Here is a 22,130-nt window from a genome sequence, read left to right as displayed (position 1 = left end):
CCCCATTATTCAGATTGGTATCTGACAAAGAGAGAATAAGTGACTTGCCCATCTTCCTAGACTCAGATATTGAGATAAATTTTGCATTTTATACATAATGCACTAAATTTACTGACAGGTACAACGCTAAACCAGACTGAGTTTTGTAAGGGTGATAGTAGTTATTATGAAAGATGTAAAGTATTGTTTTATGTGATTCTGCTATTAGCCACACTGCAGAGAAGAAAAATAACTTACAACAAGATCCCAGCATTAGATGCAGAACTGTGTGTAGATTATGTTGGATTTTTGAATTGCATATAAAATATATACCCAAACTTGTGCATTAACATCATGGCCAAGGATTGAAAGTGGGGACCCAGGGAAAGAGGACACATGCCAAACTCCATCCACAAATAAAGCTCCACCCACTTGAATCTAACACAAGAAATCACTTGCAATAGATTGTGCTGATCAGAAAATGAATGTCTTCCTTTCTTGTGTTCGTTGATCAGTTGTGAAATAGGTGTTCACATTTATATTAGCCTTCAGAATTAATGAATAGGGGCAATTAATCCATTTCTCAGCACCATTATTTCAGTCTCTGCAAACTTGGGCAGGCATTGCTTTGTGTTTGGTTCCTGTTTTGAAGGGTGTTCTTTTTTTTCACAGTCACAAGGACTGGAAGCTTCATTTTTTTTTTTTAAATGAAAGGTTAGCTGTTGGAGCACAGGATGGCAGCCTCCAGAATAAAGTACTGATCCACTGAGCTGTTGCAAGCCAGCCTAATTAGACCCCTGAATATGGCAATGTATTGGACATCTAGGGGCAGAAGGTCAGCTGACGTAAATCAATATTGCTCTATTGTGGGATCTGGCCCCTAAAACAATATTGCAAAATGGGAAGTATTTTAGCTTATTTCAAACTCTTAGTCCTTCAAAAAAGTGTTGTTAGCTGACAACAATTAGTTTTAATGTGATTGTTTCTCATTGTTCTTTTCTTTTTACTAAACTTTTCACATATTTGAGCAAAAGTGCTTATGATGATGTGTGAAGTCAGTAGCAATAAAAGCATAGTCTTTCTTGTGCTATTTTGGTGCTTGCTCTTCCAGTCTTGGCTGGAAACAGAAAGTGCTGGAGGGACACACAAACCAAAATATAAAATGAATCAAATGTTTTTGAACTTCCTGAAAAAATTTGTTTTGAACTTGTTTCCAGTTTTACAGGAGCTTGGGTTATTTCTTATTTTTATATGAACTTATTCTTCCATTCCCGTTACTTTGTAATGTTCCCTTTTCCCCCCCAGGGCATAGGAACCAGCTAAAAGGGAAGCTTAATTTATTCCATTTCCCAGGCCTAGCTGATTGTTCTATAGGGGGAGAGGAGCCTTAATGTATATTGGATGTCAAACTGACCCTGAGTGCCATCCAGTTTTGACATACAATCTCATGGGAGGTAACGTGGTTTGGTTAGAATGTGGAACCAGGTTCTATTTCTGACTCTGCTACTGGCCGCTACAATATGGCTTCAGGCAAAGTTGATTGATTCTTTTGTGCCTCCTCTTCCCTATCAGTAAATAGAGGCTAATGCTCTGAGATCCATGAATGAAAGGTGCCATGTATGCACAAAACATTTTTTTTTTTATTTCCACTATTCAAAACCAAGAAGAGAAGTTGCCTACAGCTGGGAAACCTCCCTGCTGTTACGATTGTGTTCCCTGGTTGACAATATGCAAGACAAACTCTTAGTATGCCTAAGAAAATACATGATGTTTTATTGTTCCAAATGCTGAATAGTGTAGGTGGCTTTGAACAGTCAATCTGAGTTGCCGTGTAAGATACCGTTCCTTTCTGATCATGTGAGGCAGAGTCCCATGAGAGCTCTTCTGCACGTTATTTGCAGTTCACATGGTCACACAGGTCAGCTCTGTGACTCAAGGCATGTCTAAAATAACTCCAGTGCTTTATTTCCTTTATCCCACACACAAGTGATCACTTGGCAAAAATAAATAAATTTATTTTTTTTAAAAATGGTAACATCAGGCTGACCTTTTACCTCCAATGTCTATTTCCTAAAAGACTTTTGAAGATAGCATCTGCCCAGTCATCGGAGGTTGTGTAAATTTCCCAGTGCACTTTTATAACTGACTATCAAAACAAACCACAAAATGCACTGCAGTTGTTTTTTGCTTTTTCAGTTCAAAGAGAGCGTAGTGCTTTTGCATGAGATCATCCTGTGTAAACATGGTGATATTTACTGGACAGCCAACCTCAGAGTCTCTGACATTTATATTTTGTACGCAGAAGAGGAAGTTGTATGAAAAAAAACACCTGTACTACCTGGAAAAATGGTCCCACCTTACTCAGTCAGCCCATTCCCTGTGTTCATTGCTGTGCTGACTAAAATAAACTCTTACTCATGTTAGCTCTACAGAGTCAACACAGTTACAGCGGTGGTCCTACAACCTTCTTCATCCTTTGGCCCAATACCCAAGTGAACATCCTTTCTTAGGTGCTCCTTCCCTTGCAAAACCCTCGTCCTCCATGGCTTGGTTCTTACAATGCTTCATTCATTCTGTGCTCCCCAGAGAGGGCTCCATAGACCTCAGTTTGAGAATGTGTGTTCAGTGTAGCACTTGACTTAGAAAACCTATCCCATCCAAGTACATCCTTAGTGGCAGATTCTGCTACTCTCACTCCTGTTGGACTAGACTGTCACAGCACTTGCTAAGCTGGGCAGGGCAGTAAGGTCCTCCCTTTTCTTACACCCTTGCTTAGCCCTGCTCAGATTGTGACTCCAGCTGTGGGAGGCAGGGCAGAACAGTGGTGATTTTCCCAATACTTCCTGCTACCCCTGTGATCAAGTGTGTGGAGGGAGGTGGGGCAAGGGAAGTCCTGGCTCCACCCAACTTAGGGGCCAGACAAAGTTGCATGCCAGGTACACAGAAAGAAGGAGTAAGATGCTCCATGAAAGGGTCTGAGTTAACGTCCTTCCCCCTCCCCATGTCAAATGAGGAGCAGGGCAGAAATCATGCCTCTTTGAGTCACAGTTCATTCTCTAGGGTTGTGAGGTGATGTAGCCTTTCACAGTCCCCTTCTCAAGGCAGATATTTAAATTACACTCTAGCCCCCCAAGTAGTAAGTGGTAGTCCCTTGTGAATCAAGGTGACACAAAGTTGCACTTTAGGGACATTTCATTAAAAGAATTGCAGCCTTCTTGATCTTTACAACCTCTAGTGCCGTTTGTGACAGCCTAAGATACTGTGTATGTTAGTATTTAATGAAGCAGACTGTTGGGTTAGTCCCAAAGAACAGGGCATTTAAGTTAATCTTCCTTATTGCCCAGGTTTTATTAACCTAAATAATGGGATTATTCCTTTCTTTGCTCAGCAGTTTATTTTCAACTTCATTACCATATTTAAAATGAAGAATATGCCCTGTTATCTCACCAAATACTATTTTAAAGCCAGATAAGAGCCATTTGCTTCTCTTTTTTAAACATACTACAACAAAACATTTACGCACATGTTTAACTTGAAATATGTACTTAAGTACCATTGAAGTTAATAGGACTTAATCATGTGCTTAAAGTTAAGCATGTGCTAAAGTGTTATGCTGAATCAGGCCTATATGACTAACAGTCTAGTCCTGCAGTGTGCATAGAGTTTACTACAAGGGCTGTTTCTCTTGAAGTTCGGGGAATGTGGTAGTAAGCACCGTGGATAAAACTTTCAAAAGTTCCGAAGTGATTTAAGAGTCTAACTCTCATTTTCAAAAAACGATTTAGACACTTTGTAGCCCAAGTATCATTGAAAATCAATAGGTTCCACAGGTTCCTACATCACTTCGGAACTTTTGAAAATTTTGCCCTGCGCCCAGTAACAAGGCTGACCTGGCAAACACCTATGTGGCAGGCTTTCAGCTGCAAAATGAGATCAAACTGGAATGAAATGTGAAACCATAATATGCCGGGCAGAATATCAAAAAGTCCACAGCAAAGATTAGTCATTTCCTATGTGCTTGCTGAGATAGCGAAATCTCTGTGGCAATCCAAACATAGTCCTTGGTGGGCTATAAAAAAGATGTTATGATTATCTTTAACTATACTGTTAAAAAGAATGAGTTATTGTGAAAATATTAAGGATAATAAATTGATACTGTAATGGGAAGGAACTTAAGTTCAGAGAGTTCTGTGACCCCCATCCCACACCTATGTAGTGCCATTGAATCTAATGGCACTCAACATGAGTAGAATCAGTCCTATGCTTAAGTGTTTGAAGGATCAGGTTATGTTTTTGTAATACTTAAAGAAATTGTATTGCAATGCAACAATCATGCCAGAGGAGGAGGAGTTGTTTATTTATATTACTGTAGTGCCTGGCAGCCCTAGTCACAGACCAGGACTCCAATGTGCTAGGTACTGCACAGATACAAGACTCTGTGCTTCATGTACATAAGAAATGCAAAGTCATTGTCCCATGTCCCATTGGCACTAAGTATATGCTATATGTACCTTTTGATACATCACTTCCTGCAATACTCCTGCACAGTAGTGCTAAAAATAAGTTCCTGATCCTGCAAACCCTGCATTCACATAAGAAGTATCACCGATGTCATGTGACTAGGGGTTTGCTGCATTGGACCCTGAAACTGCAAGCCTTCTCCACACTGACTCCATACTTGGTAAGGCAACTTCCATCTTTTCATGTGCTGTATATTTATATCTGCCTACTGTATCTTTCACTCCATGCATTTGATGAAGTGGGTTCTAGCCCATGAAAGCTTGTGTCCAAATTTGTTAGTCTCTCAGATGCCACAAGGACTCCTCATTGTTTTTGCGATGCAGACTAACATGGCTACCCCTCTGAAACCTGACTTTCAACTGAATCAGAGTGTAAAAAGAGACGTTTCTCTGTAAAACACAGCTTCTCAGGAGAAATCAGCATGATAATTTATGGATAGTAGGCAGGCTCCTCAGCTGGTGTGAATTGGTGTCGTTCTATTGAAATCCATATTGCTGTGCCAGTTCACACCAGAGTTGCTGTAAATTAACCAGCTCCATCAATTTAGCTGTATTTAAACATTTTTATGTGGAATTTCATTTCCTTTGAAAGAAAAACATCATCAGGCTGTCTTAGAGTTGATGTGATAGGTGCGCTGGCTGTTTCCATAGATGAAGACTGCTCATGCCACTGTGATTAGGTTTGCCTGCAGCCCTATTTTGTTTCTATACTTTAGAGCCCAAACTTAGTGTCACATGTTCCCACCTAGCTGAAACAATAAGATTTCATGAATCATTTAAGAGCAAATTTGACTTCTGTGGCATCTTCTGCTCCTGATTGTTTTGTTTTTTAATTTTTTTTTTTATTTAAAAAACAGTCGGCAAAGAAACGCAACCCATCATGCTCACTGGAAAAGCAGATCACATTTCAATTTTCACTCTCCTTGGCATGGACTCCAGATGCATACTGCTGAGGAGTCACTCGGTGTGCTCTGATCCTTTGTGATGCGTGCAGTACTTGCTTCTACATGCACTCCTCCAGTGTCTGCATCCTACACTAAGCACTTGGAACCACAGATCATATCATGAGGCCTGTTCAACCAGTTAGAATGGGATGTGTGTCAGAAATAAGCAGAAAGCATATATAATCTCCCTCTCTCCGTAAGTGGATTGCTTGTCTAGTTCTAGTGTTCTGAGTGCTCATCCACACAATATACCAAGAAGCTGTGGTCCTTCTTGATTACAGCCTACCCTAATGGCATTTACTAATGTAACACACACATCTCCTGGTTGTGGTGCTCTGTCCCTCTTGCAACACTGACAGACCCCAGTAGTCGGCAAGCAGGATCAAACCTGGGACTTCTGAAGCTTAGTGCATGAGCGTCTACTGCATGAGTTAAAAGCCACCTGCCTCTTAGCTAAGCCTGTAGCAGACTCATTAATCTCTAATCGATGCCATTAGATGGGACAGAGCACCACATCCAGGAGGTGTGTGGGTTACACTAGCACCTTGTAGAACTACTTTACTGTATTTCTGTTGTTCATTCTAGTTTCCTGTCACTACAGGCTCAGATTCTGGCTTGGGCGGTGCGTATCTACTCACACCCAAAAAGCCATGACCAAGTGGTGAACTTTAGGATGGAAATTGTCCTGATTCTGGCTTTCCTGCAGAGTCACGGAGAGGCCAGCAGACATGTTGTCAGTGGTTAAGCCATGAAGAAATATTCTGGGGTCAGGCTTAGAAGTCAGGGGATGTGATTCATGTTTTAGTGCATGCTTGCTCTGTCAGCCCCAACTCCACTCCCCTCTGAACCCGAGCAGATTATTTCTGCTATTGGCTAGAGTTATGTTGGAGGACTCTGCAGGGGCTTATGGTAGCCTGAGTACTTTCATTAATGTGCGCCTGTTTGAGGGTCATTTATGGTGGTTTCATGCTGGGGGCCAGAATTTGTCCCACAATGTTTGTTCTCTAGTATACGTAAATGTTTGGCTATGCATGCTGTACTTCAACTACTGCATTTGTTTGTAACTGTTGACTTTGTACATCAGTATAATGTTTAGAAAATTTTCAGAGCAGTATAAATGCTAACACGTGCACACACGTGCCGTTTATACAGAAGTTATCTCCATGTGATACATTGCAAAGCCAATAAAATACTCACTTAGATAAATGAGATTTGACCTCCACACCTGCCCACTAACCTGTATCCCCAAGATTTATTATAGTTTCCTAAGCCCTTGAGCAGCTTCATTCATTCATCATTTTTTTTTAAAGAGAGAATCCCTCCCCCATCCCCATCCAAGATTATCCAATAATGGGTATAATTCAGTGTTGGACCAGTGGTAGCTTTTCTAGACCTAAAAATGTCATGACTCCATAGCCCAATATTCTTGCCGCCTTGTAGGGCTCTGTGCCATTGAGATGGGTAGGCTTTCTGCTTCCCAGTGAAGACCGGCACTCTCCCTTTACTCTGGAATGGTCTGAGATATTGGATCTTTTTAAAGTTTTGACAGTTTTATGACACAAAAAAAGCTACTTGGGTCATTTTTAGAACGTTTTCATGGCTCCCTCTGAATGCTATACCATAGGACTCATGGCTAACGAAAGTAGCTGGCTTCATGGGTGGGAGGTACAAAAATCATCCCAATACAATTTTTAAAAACTTCCCTAAAATATTTCTAAAATACATTTTTCTGCTGTATTTATGAAATATAAAGAATGCAGAATGGTGCAACGTTATTTAAATGTGTCGTTGGCACTTGTTTAGGATAACCTATGACAGGGTAGTCAATACGCAGACCAAATCTGGACCAGACGCTTTTGAATGGATCTCAAAATCTTTTTATTTACTTATTCTTCATCATCATCATCATGATGTTCCTATTACGCCTCTGGCGTTTAGGGCAGTGACGAAGCTCCTCCACTCCTGTCTGTTTCTGGCAAGTCTTTCAGTGGTTCCCAAGCTGTGCCCCAGGTTTTTCAGTTTGGCTTCCACAGCTCTTCACCATGTTGTTTTTGGGCGGCCTCATTTTCGCCTGCCTTCAGGTGTCCATCTTATTGCTACTCTGGAGATGGAATCAGTTTCCATCCAAAGCACATGACTGATCCATCTCCAATGCCTCCTGGCAACGATGGTGTTCAGATCCTCTTGGCTGCACTGTGTCAATGGATCTTGGTTTGAGATTGTTCTGGGTCAAAAGATACAGAGGATTTTTCTGAGGCAGGTTGTGTGGAATAAAGACAGTTTGGACATGTTATACTTTCTCATTCCCCAGCATTCTGCACTATATATATTATCATTATTGTTTTTAAATTATTTTCTCTGGATTCCGGACCTTGACTATACCTTGACCAAGAAAGCTGGACCGTGACACAAAATAACTGACTACCCCAATCTAGGATAACTAGTGGCTTTGCTGTTTATGAAAGATATGGACTTCCCAAACTTAGGTCCATAAAATCTTTATACTGCACCTTTCTGTCTGTCTATCTCATCCATAAGACATTTAAACCACACCATACCATTGTGTATTCTTTGTATGCCATATATATTACAGAAAAATAATTTTAACAGGTATTTTATAGCGTTTATAAAACAAAGCTAAACACACATGTACGTACGTATTGACATTTTTTTATATCCACCCATGTATAAAGCTAGCTGCCTTGGTTATCATGGTCTGGCAACAGTCTATAACAATTTTCTTGTGTGGCATTTGCTGGATAAGATAAGAATGGTCACAAATGTCTATACTGTTTTAAGTTGTTGATTGGAATAGTCTGGTTCATGGGCCCTGAAAGTTGTTTCAGGATCCTAAAATGTCTCCTCATGCACTAAGTATGGAAGATCATAACATCAGATGGATATGATGAGGCGGAAGACTGGATTAAGTGTTGTATTTACTTAATGCTCCCTTGCTAAATGTTTCAGCTTCACAATTTATGTCCTCTAGGGGGAGTGTTACCTATATTGCATGTACTGCACAAACTGGAATCACACAGCCTCTAAAATGCTTTCTATGGAGCTTTTAAAACTTTCAGCGACTGTCTCCAATTAAATCCTCAAAAGAGGAAGTCTCCAAGCCACAACGCGAAGTTTGAAAATCCCAATCCAGTGAGTTTCAATGACAGCAGGATCAGCTACCTTTGTTTTTACTGACTAGAAGCTTAAAAAAACCTCCCAAGAGTACTTTTGTCTTGATCACAACCAAGAGTGTCACTGTGAGTACTATGTGAAACTGCCAGACACTTAAAGGGACACTTCTCTAGCTGTGTTTTGTCATGGAAAAAAATTGGCGTGTTTTTATTTATGCTTGAAATCAGTTTTATTTTACAGTGGTGGCAGAAAAGACGTTTTATTTAGCAGTTCTGCTGAGTTCTCTCTCTCTCTCTTGCTGTGATATGATTGCTGTGAAATAGAGCTCTGGTTTCACTGGGTGGCAGTGGGTTTGGGGTAAAACCTGTTTAATTATATATTGGCTATAAGAAAAAGTCCATGAAAGGTAGCAACAAAAGGTCCTATTTCAGAATTGTGATATTACCAGAAGGCTGGATTTCAAGGCTGTGAAATAGGTCTTTGAGAAAAAGGTTTAAATCTCTCTCTCTTTCAGGTTAACTGAAAATATGAATTAATGCTGAGGTATGCAGTTAAATCTTTTGTATGTGATTTCTATATAAGTGGGTGCTGTGAATACTTTGGGGTCTTTGGTTTTAAGAAAGGAAAAGTCTTCATGTAAAGTAACAGGTGTTTGATTCTGAAGCTGACTTTCAGATTTTCATTTTTTTTTTATTATTATTGGTCAGTGGGAAGGGGGGGAAGAGAATGTGTCTACACATCCACAGATGTTGACATTGATGTGCATGTGCAAAAGTATCGATTAAGTTGTAACCGGAATAATGCTGACTGTCTGTAACCCTCTCATTTTGGCAAGGTCCTAAATGGGAAATGCAATGTGTGACAAACACCCAAAATGGGGAACTCCAATTCATGCAGGACACAGTAAAAGTGAGGGTTGGGCAGTACCATCTGTGTGAAAGGTAGATAATCTTGGCAGTTAGTTACAGTGATGGATCTGGAAATGAGGGTCTTTTGAGAGGTAAAGATCGTCTCTTCTATTTCATAACCTTTGTACATTCCTGATCCACAGATTTTTTCTTCTTCATTACAGAAACATGAAAGAATACAGGAAATCCTGTCTTGGCCACCATGAATACCTGCACTAATTAAACCGCTGACAAGGTACTGGGCAAACAGCAAGGTAAGCTGGCAATCTGTGCCAAGAGCTTTCCATGTAATTTGCATGATTGTATTTTCACAAAGCCTCAGCACTGCAAATATCAAATTTATTGTAAACTGAACAAACACAAATAATGTCCCAGGTTAGAATACAGAAAATTTTGTTTTTGTTTCGAGACTTTTGCAACCAAACTACTATTCCCAGGGAAAAAGTCCACAAATCACTGTGTTGTTTTTGAAAAAGCAATATCTTTATAATTGCAACAATCAATTCCAAAACAAAGCTCAACTCCTCAGACTGACTCAAGGAGAAGTTGGGAGGAGGGGTGGAATGCTTGAAAAACTCCGTTGATGAAAAGGCATGCTGTTTCATGGGTGCCTCCCAGAATTGTGACTCTGTGTGTGTGTGTCTGTGTGTGAGTAAGAGAGATCTCCATGACAACTGATTCGGCCAGTCTGTGCTCCTTGCAATCATTTTAGCTGGAATCAGTGCTGTGAAAGGTCATATGAAGGAGTTGTGGGAAGCACGGCAGGTATTAGACCCGAAACTACTGGTTTTTCAGTGCCCCAGCTAATAGGACAAAGTTTTGTCTGGGAAATACAAAACCAAGAATGGAGTGGAAAGGGAAGTACTGCAAGTTTCAGGTAATAAAAACTCCCTTTTATTTATTTTTTTTAATCTTCTTTGAATGCTTTTCCATGATGTTTACTTCAAGCTGAATGACTGTGTTAGTTTGAAATCCCTGGCTCTAGGGAATGATGTCACGTTCCAACAGTTGGATTCTATTAGGCAAAGAGGGGGGAAAACATTGTACTTTTTCTGAATAAAGAATCTTTTTGATCCTTTATTGAATTGAGCGTAAGGGACTGCAAATGTGCTTTTTTTTTTAAAAAAAAAAAAAGGTCTAATGAAGGGACTTCACTCTAGGAAAATGCAATTTTATGGGAGGACTTATAGATAAAAAAAAAAAAATTTAAAAACCATAGCAACATTCATGATTATATCCAAGATCATTATTCGAGCACTGAAGTCATAGGCTTCAGCAAACTGTTTGTTTTTCTTTCTTTTGGGATGTTACCATGTCACTCTCATGTAATGAGAAAATAAACAGATTACAGAGCAAATTAAGCATAATATTTGGAACCTACCCACTTTTGTGATCTTTGCATCGTTTGAAGACTGGATTGCTGTAGAGTTCTTCTGGGTAGTTCTTGTATCTCAGATTTCTGCACACGAATATATAGTGCATCCTTTATGCTGGCAATCTGGTTTGAAACAAGATTTTCTAACAGAAATTGTATGTTGTTTCTGATCTTAAGTCTTTTTTTTTAAATGGTGAACATTTTTAAATGAATAGTAGTGCTTTAAACCCAGCAGTAGGAACCTTTTTCTTTTGTTAGCCACACCTCAGTAGATACTGTAAATGGGATCAACATTATGCTGGTGTGAATAGTATCTTTAGTGGAAAATGCCTCCAGATTAATTTAAAATCCTATGTCTAATGGAGTAACCTGACCTAGGAAAGTTTATGAAAATTCTTGTTTCTCAGACTTAACAAAAATATACTGCACTGATGACCACGACCTGAAGATTAGATTCGCCACTACGTTGCTTAAAACTCCCCTCTACTTCTCGCTACTTTTTTTATAACTACTTCATTTTGTGCGTTTGTGGCTTGATTCAAAGTTCATTGAAGTCAATGAGAACATTCACATTGGCTTCAAAGGGCATTGGATCTGGCCCTTTTTGAAACCATCTTAGCTTCTTTTTCAATCTTTGGGACCAGGCCACAAGGTCTGAGTTTTCTTTCTTGAACTTTCCCAACAGAGGGTCTTTTGTGTTCCATGAAACAATGAAATACACTTCTGATTGGCTTAAGAGTGTCTGCTAGCACAAATCAGAGATAATGATAATGATGCTTGTTTCCGCTTTCAGTTAGTGATTGTAGGGGGGAAAACATGGAATGAATGGAAATCAGATCTCTCCCCTCAGCCTCCTCCCCTCCAAAAGGTCATGTTTTTAAATGTCCCTCTATCAAAAGGCGTTATCAGTTGCACTTCAAGGATGAATTTCCGAAAAGCTTTAGCAAGCAAACACTGACATCACTCTGAAATGTCAACAACAAACTTCAGAGAGAGAGACAGAATCTCATGCTGCATATAATCTTGCCATAAAACATACACAGTAGTTGATAATTGCCTGTCTGTCAATTAAGTACCGATTCACATTATGTAACATTTCAGAGTAGCAGCCTTGTTAGTCTGTGTCCGCATGGAGTACTTGTGGTACCTTAGAGACTAACAAATTTATTTCAGCATAAGCTTTCGTGGGCTACGGCTCATGTAACATTGTTTCTTGCCCACCAGATTTAATCCATTTTTATTTTATTAATAAAATACTCCTTTCAATAATTTAATATCTAGCCATCAATAACCTAATTAATTAATTTATTGAAACCACTATATAATCATACGTTTGCTGATTGGTTGGGGGCAGGTGGACATAAAGGCATATTTCTTTAAGAGGGAGGAGGACCAGTATGTTCCTTATCATGTTTAATCAAAAACCTGTGCTTTGAACATGACACCTATACCACTTGTAAGCCGCACACTGAAGAGTGGTTTACACAAGCAGACGTAAGCCAAGTATGCAAAAAGAAAATCTCCTGCTTGTGCTGGAAAAAGTGAGATCTGTAATGAGCCATTAAAGAGCAGTAACCGCAGAAAGGCCCTAGATCTCAGTTTTCAGCCGGGTTTTCATCAGAGTGGGTTTTTGTGCATGTAAACAGATGTGCCAACATGTGTAGAGGCCTGATGAAAATTTGGGTTGTCATTCAAAATTAGGGTAATAAATATTATGTTGATCTGGAGGTGCTTTTAAAATGGCAAAGTTTACTTTACTGTGGTATTTACCTTTCCAAGTACTGCCATAACTTTTAACTCTCGTAACTGGTAAGCGTCAAGGTTTTAATGGTGTCCTGTGCAGTGCAGGATTGGTTCAATGCAAATAGCACTGAACACACTTACTAACCTTTCAACTTCTACCAAATGATGCTTAGGGATCTAACCACATGACTTCCCATGATTTTAATGGAAGATACGAGACTAAATCACCCATGATCCTTTTAAAAACATAGGAATCCTCTTTTCCCCCACCTCTGTGACTGCACTTCTCCGAAAAGGCCTGGTTTGGTTTTTGCTTTCTTTTTCAAAGGCTTCTCTTAATTTGAGAATCAGAAATCATTCAAGGAGGAAGGGATGCTAAATATGCTCTTCGATTAATCCCCAAAGCCAAGGAACTGGCAGGAGAATTGAAAGGCAATGTGGTTTCATGTGGCACTGCAGAGAAATTCAGGAAACCTGTGTTCCATTCCTGGGTCTGCCACTGACCTTGAGTAAGTCACTTCACCAACCTGGGCACCATTTTGTCTATTATATAGTAAGTTCTTTGGGGCTTGGACTGTCTCGTACTGTGTTTGTACAATGCTTAACACAAAGGGGCCTCCGTCTTGGTTAGGGCCCCTAAGCACTACTGTAATGGTAATAATAGTAAGATGGCAAGCCATAGTTGCGCATCAAGAGGAATAACCAGCATAGTTACAAAGACCCTGCTAATTTGCTTCTAAGGGTTATGCAACTTCATGATTCCCAAATTTGGAACACAAAATAGCAATATTAAGGATTCCCCTAAAAGTCATTAGCCATATCTCTGTGAAGGTGGACAATCAGATTTACGTTCTACATTAGTGGAGCAATTATATGTTTATCCAGTCAAAGGGTAGAGAAACTAGCACAACACTTGTGCTTCAGAGCCCTCCCCAAATGGAACTGACACTGGTCTCATTTTGACTGGTGAGAGTCTCTCAGTGGCAGGTTGGGTTGTGGGGTTGCTGTTTAAAGGGACTGAATCTCTTTTAGCCTGAAATTTAAATTATTTACCCCTCCTTCCCCCGTTTAAAACATGTTTATATGAATATCTGGTCCTTCAAAAGATTGAGCCGTTGATTCTGAGGTTGGAAGGGACCATTGTGATAATCTAGCCTGACCTCCTGTATGACACAGGCCATGGAACTTCACCCACCCATTCATGCATTGTGCCCAGTGAACATGCCAGCTGAACATGCTGCCTGAAAACCCAGGAGATCCAAGGCTTTTATTCCAGGAACCTGTAAAGTGAGCACAAGCAGCAGCAGCTCAGGATTCCAGCCACAGCCCTGCCAATGTGACTCAGCCCTGACTGTTTGTGTGCCTACCTTGCAGTCACATGTGTGCCTGCAGCTCATGTAGACATACCTGGGCAAGTTTTTAATCTTCTTAAGGAGAGTGAAGCTGCAGCAGCTCACGCTTCATCTTGGGCTGTACGAGCCCACCCAGAACCTGTGGTAATTACTCATGCAGCTAGCCTGTGTCTGTGTGCGCGCTGCTGAAGCTTCGCTGTTCAGGTACCTGAGCTAGCTAGGTTAAAGCTGGCTTGGATAGGTCTACACAAGCTGCATTCACACCCTGTGATTCAAGTGTAGATATACCCTTAAAGAGAGCACTCAGGGAACGAAAGGGCAATTCATTACCCATGTCTCATTCAACTGGTGCTGAGACTGACTGGGTGCCAAGTAGTGCTGACGGTGGTTTCTTTTTTGAGTTTGAGGCAAATGCTTGTCCTCTGGCTTCTAGACTGAGATTACCAGACTTATTTCAACCAGGCCACAGAACAGAGGCCATCAGATGGTAACAACTTTTGGTTTCTACTGTTGGGGTGGATTTTAGCCACTGACTTGGATGAAGGGGACTCCTGCCATTATCCCCAACCTCATACGCTCAGAAAATCAAAACAAAGGACTCAAGGGCTTCCTGTAGCAGAGCTTGTTATAGAAATCAAGTCTTCTGGAGCGCAAACAAGTGCATGGCTAGCCAGTGTGCTAACACCTACTGCACCGACACCTTGCGGTGAGGGCTGTACATACAGAGTTTGCCCAAGAGCTTATTTTGTAATGGAAGAGGTGCTGGGGCTCAAGCAATTTTTTTACATGTATAACTGGTGCAGCAAGCCAAGAGGTTCCTGGGCTGTGAATTGCCAAGCCTACAGATGCCAAGGCTCAGCCCTGGCACAAATTAAACACTGCCCTCTGGAGCTTGTCCTTTGTGAGTTGCTGTGAATCTTTGTAGAAGTCCAGTCAGTGAAGGAAAATCTATTTTTCCAGAGCTGCCCAGGAAGTATGATGCTGTTCACTGTACAAATGATCCAGACATCTTACGCTTTTCAGAGATAGCGAAGTGAGATTGTACAACAGGCCCTTTTAGTGCTACAGCGAAAGTTACTGTTCATGAAACCAGGCCCAGAGCACACTGCATAGTGGGAGCGGGATTTTTGAAAGCACAGAGCCTTGGCCTACCTCTGTTCCCATTGAAGCTAACAGTAAAACTCCCATTGACTTTAATGGGAGCAGAGTTAGGCCAAAACACTCTCTCCTGAAAGCCAGCCCGAAGTATTGTCGGGGGAAAAGATGTTTCCTTTTCAGTCAGGTTTAGCAGCCTCGCTTGTCACGTTTGCCTGGGGGATGGCACCTGAGAGGATAATAAAGGTGTTTTGTATAAAGGTTAAGTCCTGCTCGTGATGCTGCGGGTGTGTGAGGAGCAGGATGAGTGGGCGTTGCTTAGATGTAAGGCACAAGCAGCATTGTGCACAGTGGCTGATATTCCCCCTGAGTTAAAAGGCATTGCGCAGGGAAGTAGGAAGGGGATTTGGTAAATAGAATTCATGCCATTGGCTGCAGGCAGGGTAAGGGGCCACAAGCTCCATATAATTGGAGAACCTGATCATAGAATTTCTAGAATTGTGTACCTCCCTGCACACCCTCAGCAGCCCCCTGTATCAGCCCTGAAACAGAGCTCCGATCTATGATGCAGAGTGGGCAAAGAGGTCCTCCTTATGCAACTTCACCACTCTTTTCCCTGCCCTATCTTCCACCTCCACCTGACTTGGAAATGTAGGATGGAGTCAAAGCATTCAGCACTTTCCCCACAGTCACTTCAGTGGGGTTGTGTTCTGGGTTATATTTTCTTTACTCGTGATTTTAGGTGAGCTCCAAAGTCTAAATATGTCGTCTTTTGTTTACATGCGCGCTAGTTTCAGGTTTCATTTACACACTATTGACCATACAGAGAATTTGTGCTGAAAGGTGCAGCTCAGGGTACGGCTTTGAGTAAGATCACTGCTCAAGTCTTCCAGGTTTTGCTGTGGATCTCCCAGCAAAAGGCCAGAGGCTGTCTCTTTACCTCTCACAGATGAATAAAGGGAAAAGCATTTTGAGCAGGATCCTTGGCTGGTGTAAATCCAGTATAGTGCCATTGTTGCTAATAGAGTTATGCTGATATTCACCAACTGAAGATCTGGTCCTTTTTAAAAGAGGTTTTTAGCTTTGCAGGTTATTCACGTGTGTTTGATACAATTGGTTCTGCCCCGTTCCTTTTTCTTGTTTTTAATGTATCTCGAAAAATATGACACACAACAAAGATTTAATGCAGAGGTGCAAAATATGGGTTAAAGTAGCAGGCCACCATCTAGGTATATGAGACATTTGAGAAAGTATCATTACATTACAGATTATAAGGCCAGAAGGGACCCTTGTAATCATCTAGTAGTCTGACCTCCTCCTGTACAAGACAGGCCATAGGACTGTCCTGAATTAATTCCTGTTTGAACTAGAGCATATTTTTAGAAAAACATCCAATCTTGATTTTAAAGATGCCAGTGATGGAGAATGCACCACAACCCTTGGTAAATTTTTGCCAGTGGCTAATTAAGCATACTGTTTAAATGTGCACCTTGTTTCTAGTCTGAATCTGTCTAGCTTCAACTTCCAGCCTTTGGCTCTTGTGTTGTTGTCTGCCAGACTGAAGAGTCGTCAAATATCAAATTTCTGGTGCTCATATTGATATTTGGAGACTTTGATCAAGTAACCCTTTAACCTTCTCTTTGTTAAGCTAAACAGGTTGAGTTCCTTGAGTCGATCACTAAAAGGCAGGTTTTCTAATTTTTGAATTATTCTTGTGGTTCTTCTCTGAACCTTCTCCAATTTATCAACATCCTTCTTGAACTGTGGACACCAGAGCTGGACACTGTATTCCGGAAGTGATCACACCCATGCCAAATACAGAGGTAATATAACCTCCCTATTCCTACTCAAAATTCCTTTGTTTATGCAGCCTAGGACTGCATTAGTCCTTTTGGCCACAGCGTTGTATATGTGTAACCCTTCTGCCAGGCCGAACTGATAGCAGCAAGGGCCAGGTTCAATACATAGGCATCCCTTCCCTACAACGTAATGCAAAACCAGCTCGAGCCCCCATCCAGTGACCTGGGAAAATCTTACACACACCCCTGGGCACCTTGAAGAGGCAATACTTCCCCTCTCGCAAGCACAGAGTCTCGGTGTAGCAGAAAAGGTTTAATTACGTGAGATGAACAACATTGGGAAAACACCTCAACTAGAGTTCATAGACCAAACCGTGAGCAAAGACCCACCCCAGGAAATTGGGCGTGTCCTTTTCCCTGGGCTCTTGAGTCCTGCAACCCCCAAATCACCCCAAGACTCCAAAGTCCAATACCCTAAATGTCCCTAGAGTCCAGCAACCCAAAGATCACCCACAGTCCCCAAAGTCCCACAATCCAAAAGTCTCTGTCCCGGGTTAGTGCAGCCCCAGAGTTCGAGAGTCTATCTGCAGAGGTCCCTCCCCCCCCAGCCTGGGTAGAAAGGGGCACCTTATGTGGTCCGGGGCCAACTGCCCTGCCCCTCCATGAGGTTCTGCTTCCGCCTTCTCCAGGAACTGCTCCGCTCTACCAGCCACTCCACTCTGCTCCTCCAGCCATCCTCACAAACTGCTCCGCTTTGCTCCGCTCCGCCAGCTGCTTTGCTCCACCAGCCATCCTGTGATAGGCTCCAGCCGTCCCCGCAAACTGCTCGGCTCCACTCACTCCATGGGCCACTCCACCCGTCCTACAGCTGCTCCACTCTGCCAGCTGCTCTGCTCCACCAGCTGTCCCGTGATCTGCTCCAGCCGTCCCCACAAACTGCTCGGCTCCACTCACTCCGTGGCTCCACAAACTGCTCCACTCCGCTCTGTCAGCTGCTCTGCTCCGCAGTATAGCTTCAGGCTCCCCCACTAGTTAGCACAGTACTCAGTGCTCTCAGCTCAGCAATTCCAGTTCTTACTGATTTCAGCTCACAGAAGGGGAGCCCCCGTGCTAGTGCACCATTAGCCCAAAGTGAGTTCAGCTCAGTAACCTGTATCTAGATTCCTAAGGGAATCAAAAATCAACTCTGATATTCCACAGTGGAGACAGGAGTAGGTGGAACTGGTGCTTCTGGCTCACACAAGGAGCCTACACCACCAGATACAGATACCTATCCCCAGCCTCTCTCTCAATTCACTGGGTTTTGGAACCCATCTCCCTTGTCTAGCAAGTGCTATTTAGTTGATAGTGAAACCCTTTATCATAAAACAGTTTCGTAGTTCCTCATTTACTTAATCAGGGTAACAACACTTTATTCCTCCTGCCCCAAAAACAAAGAAATTGGGGATCCCACAGCTGTGAAAGTAACCATTTTAGGCTGCCGTGGGCTATACTAGGCAGAGTGGATGTGCCTATGCAAACACGATCAGCCTCTGAAATTCTTTTCCACACTCGCCATAATTCACCACCAGATGTCAGGGTAGAGCTCATCTTGACTCTGCTTTCATGTGCATCATAAGGCAGCGGGACTTGATGAAGCAGATTGTTTACAAAGTGTAGGAGAGTCTTTTCAGCACTTGCTTTTGGCTAGTGATAAGCAGTATCTTTGGTGACAGAGTTAAGTGAAGCATCTGAACAACTAGTGAAAATCCAGCACAGTGGTCAGGATCATTGTTTGTGAGTTCCCAATTTGCGGTTTGGAGAGCAGGCCACATACTTCTATGGAAGACTGGGGATGAAGCATGGCCTTCCAGAGCACAGTCTTAGGACAGACACACCATACCATTTGGTAGCAGAGTAGTGTGATGTTGCATTCCATGTACTTTATGAAAATATTCTTATGAGTGTGAATATGATGTAACTGGAATATGCTTTATGCAAAAGGTCTCTTGAAAGGTATCATTACAAAGCTTATAATCTACTGAGTTGTTCATCCTATTTGTTTGCATGTATTATTTTTATGTCTGGAGTTAGGAAAATAAGATATAAACTCGTATTATGGATGAAAACATATTAAGTGGAAGCCATTAAGGGTGCTTCAGAATCAATGAACTGTAAATGGCTCTGTTTACTTGCAAACCTTCCTGTGTACATGTGGACCAGCCCAGGAAGAATGGAGGCTGAGGTCTCACAGGACATGTGACCAGATCACATGATACTGGAATCCATCTTAAATCTGGTACTCCTCTATTTAGAAGGAGGGGTGGGGACCCAGAGAGACAAAAGATTCCCAGCTTGTGCCAAAGCTATAAAAGGGGATGGAGCAGGACAAAGGCGTCCCAGCCATGAGAAAACCCCTGCTTACCACCTGAGATTTTAGTTCCAGCAGACAAGGAGTGTACCAGGGGAAAGGATTGGTCCCAGACTAGGGAGGAGTCTAGTCTGTGAAAGAAGTTTATTGGAACATTGCTGAGGGTGAGATATTGTCTGTAATCAGTTTCTTAATGTATTAGGCTTAGCCTTGCGTGTTTTTGTTTTATTTTGCTTTGTGACTTACTTTGTTCTGTCAGTTATTACTTGAAACAACTTAAATCCTACTTTTTTATACTCAATAAAATAACTTTTGTTTATTAATAAACCCAGAGTAAGTGATTAATACCTGAGGGAGCAAACAGCTGTGCATAGCTCTCTATCAGTGTTGTAGAGGGTGGACAATTTATGAATTTACCCTCTATATGCTTTATACAGAATAAAACTGACTTATTTGGGGTTTGGATGCCATTGGGAGCTGGGTGTCTGGGTGCTGGAGGCAGGTAACCTGTTAAGCTGTTTTCACTTAAAGCCTGCAGCTTTGGGGGCGTGATCCAGACCCTGGGTCTGTGTTGCAGCAGGCTAGCATGTCTGGCTCAATGAGGCAGAATTCTGGAGTCCCAAGCTGGCAGGGAAAAAGGGCTCAGAGGTAATTTCAGCACACCAGGTGACAGTCCCAAGGGGGTCTTTGTGACCAAACCCATCACAAGTGGCACTGCAGTTTAGCTTCAGGCCAATAAGGTCTTTGCAGGTGGTTGTCCAAAGCTGACTCCTTTATAGGTGGATATTTAACCTCCTGGTGTCTATATACATGCTGCACAGGGAGCTGCTGCACTTGCCCTTTTCTTACAAGTTAATGAGGTTTGCTTCAAATATCTTTTAGAATCTGAGCATGTGATTGTGGTCAGACTGTAGGGGACTAACCAACATGCAGCCTTTCCTGTGGGCATGGAAAAGGAGCACACCCTGCAAAGCAGAGTCACTGGCTCACAGCGTCATCCTCCTGGGATCAGGGAAATAGCTGTGGTGTAGGGGAATGGGGCTCTAGATCACAATTCCTGGTGTTGCCTGGAGATCTGTGGAAATTTCAAGTATCAGAGGGGTAGCTGTGTTAGTCTGGATCTGTAAAAGCAGCAAAGAATCCTGTGGCACCTTATAGACTAACAGATGTTTTGGAGCATGAGCTTTCGTGGGTGAATACCCACTTTGTCAGAAGCTAAACTGCATCCGACAAAGTGGGTATTCAGCCACGAAAGCTCATGCTCCAAAACGTCTGTTAGTCTATAAGGTGCCACAGGATTCTTTGCTGTGGAAATTTCAGTGAGCACCCCATGGATCCCAGGTTATATACAGGACTTCTGTGCAGTTTCATGCCATCCTGGCTGATGGGAGCACAGCTGAGACAGTTCCTATTATTACCTAACTCCCTCCCCATGGCCAGACACACACCTCACCCCCATATGGATGTTGTGACTGTAGATGGGGGGGCTGGAGGTGACTCGCTGGTGGTGGAGAAAGTTACCACATGCCCTTCAGTCCCATTTTCTACAGATTATTCTTGAATTTGCTCCCACTCTGCACTGCACAGAGGAGAGGGGTATGTGCTGCTTGGCTGACAAAATGAATTCTGTAGAAGTTTTGAGGTCTAGTGAGGTACGGGGCCTCTCTCTTCAGGTGGCACAAACTAGTCTTTACATTAAAACCTCATTTGGATGGTTTTATCTAAACTCCTCCTTGGGATGATTTAGGTCAATTATATTCAATCTGCCTGAAATCCCCACCTATTTTCAATGGGACTGGAGCAGGAAGCAAGAAAAAATGCATCCTAATGTTGTGCAGAGGTCTTAGTGAGGCAAAGGGAACTTTAAGTATAAAAATGTATTTATACAGTAGTTGAACAGAAGCCGAGAATCTGCTTTGCTTGGCGACTAATCTGAAATATCCTCTTCCTTTATTATGGGTTTATTCTCTGAATGGATTATCTAGAGGATAATGTCTAAAATACAATGCCAGATTTTCAAGGAAGGAAAAGGACTGCCAAAATCTAAGAGCTATTTGTGATGAGGAGAAAGAGCTATTAGTCCCAGATATTTCTGCAGTATCTCAGGTTGGGCACCCAAAATCATTAGTCTGAAAACCTTGGCTGGAGCCTTTTTCTGGAGCTCTATGTGGTTGATTTTGAAGTAAAGTCTAGTGAATTCTCCCCCAGTGTGTCTGGCTGAATGGTATTTCCCATAATGTAACATTTTGTAGTTTTCACATGTTACCTATGAAAGTGATATAAGGCATAATTTCAATATTCCTGTGAAATAATTTCCATATGTCCTAACATTCTCTGTGGACATATGCCAAATATAGTCTACATATGTTTATATACTGTGTATATATACTATATATACCTTACCAATGGGAAATAAAAAAAATTAGTAAATCATAACATTTTTACAACTATACTAATAATAAAAAGATACCTGATAACTGATCTGCAGGCACCCACTCTGGTCTGGTGTAAGTATAATAAGCAGCACATGGGCAGTGGCAGACTCTATATTTTCGTTGGTTAGGTACTGATTAGAATTTCAGAGGGGTGGTTTATATAACCCTATTGACAAACTCAGGGTTACTCTACAAAGCAGTAGGATAGGTGCAATGACTGGGTAGGCCAACAAAAGTCAGTTCTACTGGATAATCACCATACGTAACTTCGGTCCACCATTCACAATCTGCTGGGGTCTTTGCTTTTTCCAGTCTCATCTGTGTCCTGTATTCATTTGTGTCTCCTGAAAAATAAGAGGTTTACATTGTCCATGATGGTGTAGTCAGGGTGTCTGTCTTGCACTCATTTCCCTTCTATATTTAGATGTACCTATGGCTACATCACTATATAGACATATGCACAGAGAAAGAATATGGACAGAACAATAGTTTCATCCT

At 41.8% G+C, this 22,130-nt stretch overlaps 1 protein-coding gene across 8 annotated transcripts in view; it reads left to right on the top strand.

Annotated features, from left to right (window-relative positions):
- Positions 1 to 22,130, top strand: part of DENND2B (DENN domain containing 2B) — a 315,618-nt gene that overhangs the window by 50,345 nt on the left and 243,143 nt on the right. For 4 of the 8 annotated variants that reach the window (XM_075065156.1, XM_075065154.1, XM_075065152.1 and 1 more), the window contains exon 2: positions 9,648 to 9,737. The exons of 1 other annotated variant lie outside the window; for it this stretch is intronic. The gene's annotated coding sequence lies outside the window, so the exon portion shown is untranslated. Of the gene's footprint in view, positions 1 to 9,647; positions 9,738 to 10,185; positions 10,361 to 22,130 lie in introns of those variants that run through there. 3 more of the 8 variants (XM_075065153.1, XM_032796788.2, XM_032796787.2) reach the window with 3 other exon arrangements.

The sequence above is a fragment of the Chelonoidis abingdonii genome, chromosome 4, assembly GCF_003597395.2.
Source record: "Chelonoidis abingdonii isolate Lonesome George chromosome 4, CheloAbing_2.0, whole genome shotgun sequence".
Taxonomy (NCBI): domain Eukaryota; kingdom Metazoa; phylum Chordata; order Testudines; family Testudinidae; genus Chelonoidis; species Chelonoidis abingdonii.
The sequence above is the reverse complement of the archived record's forward strand: the minus strand, read 5'-3'. Positions and strand labels throughout refer to the sequence as shown.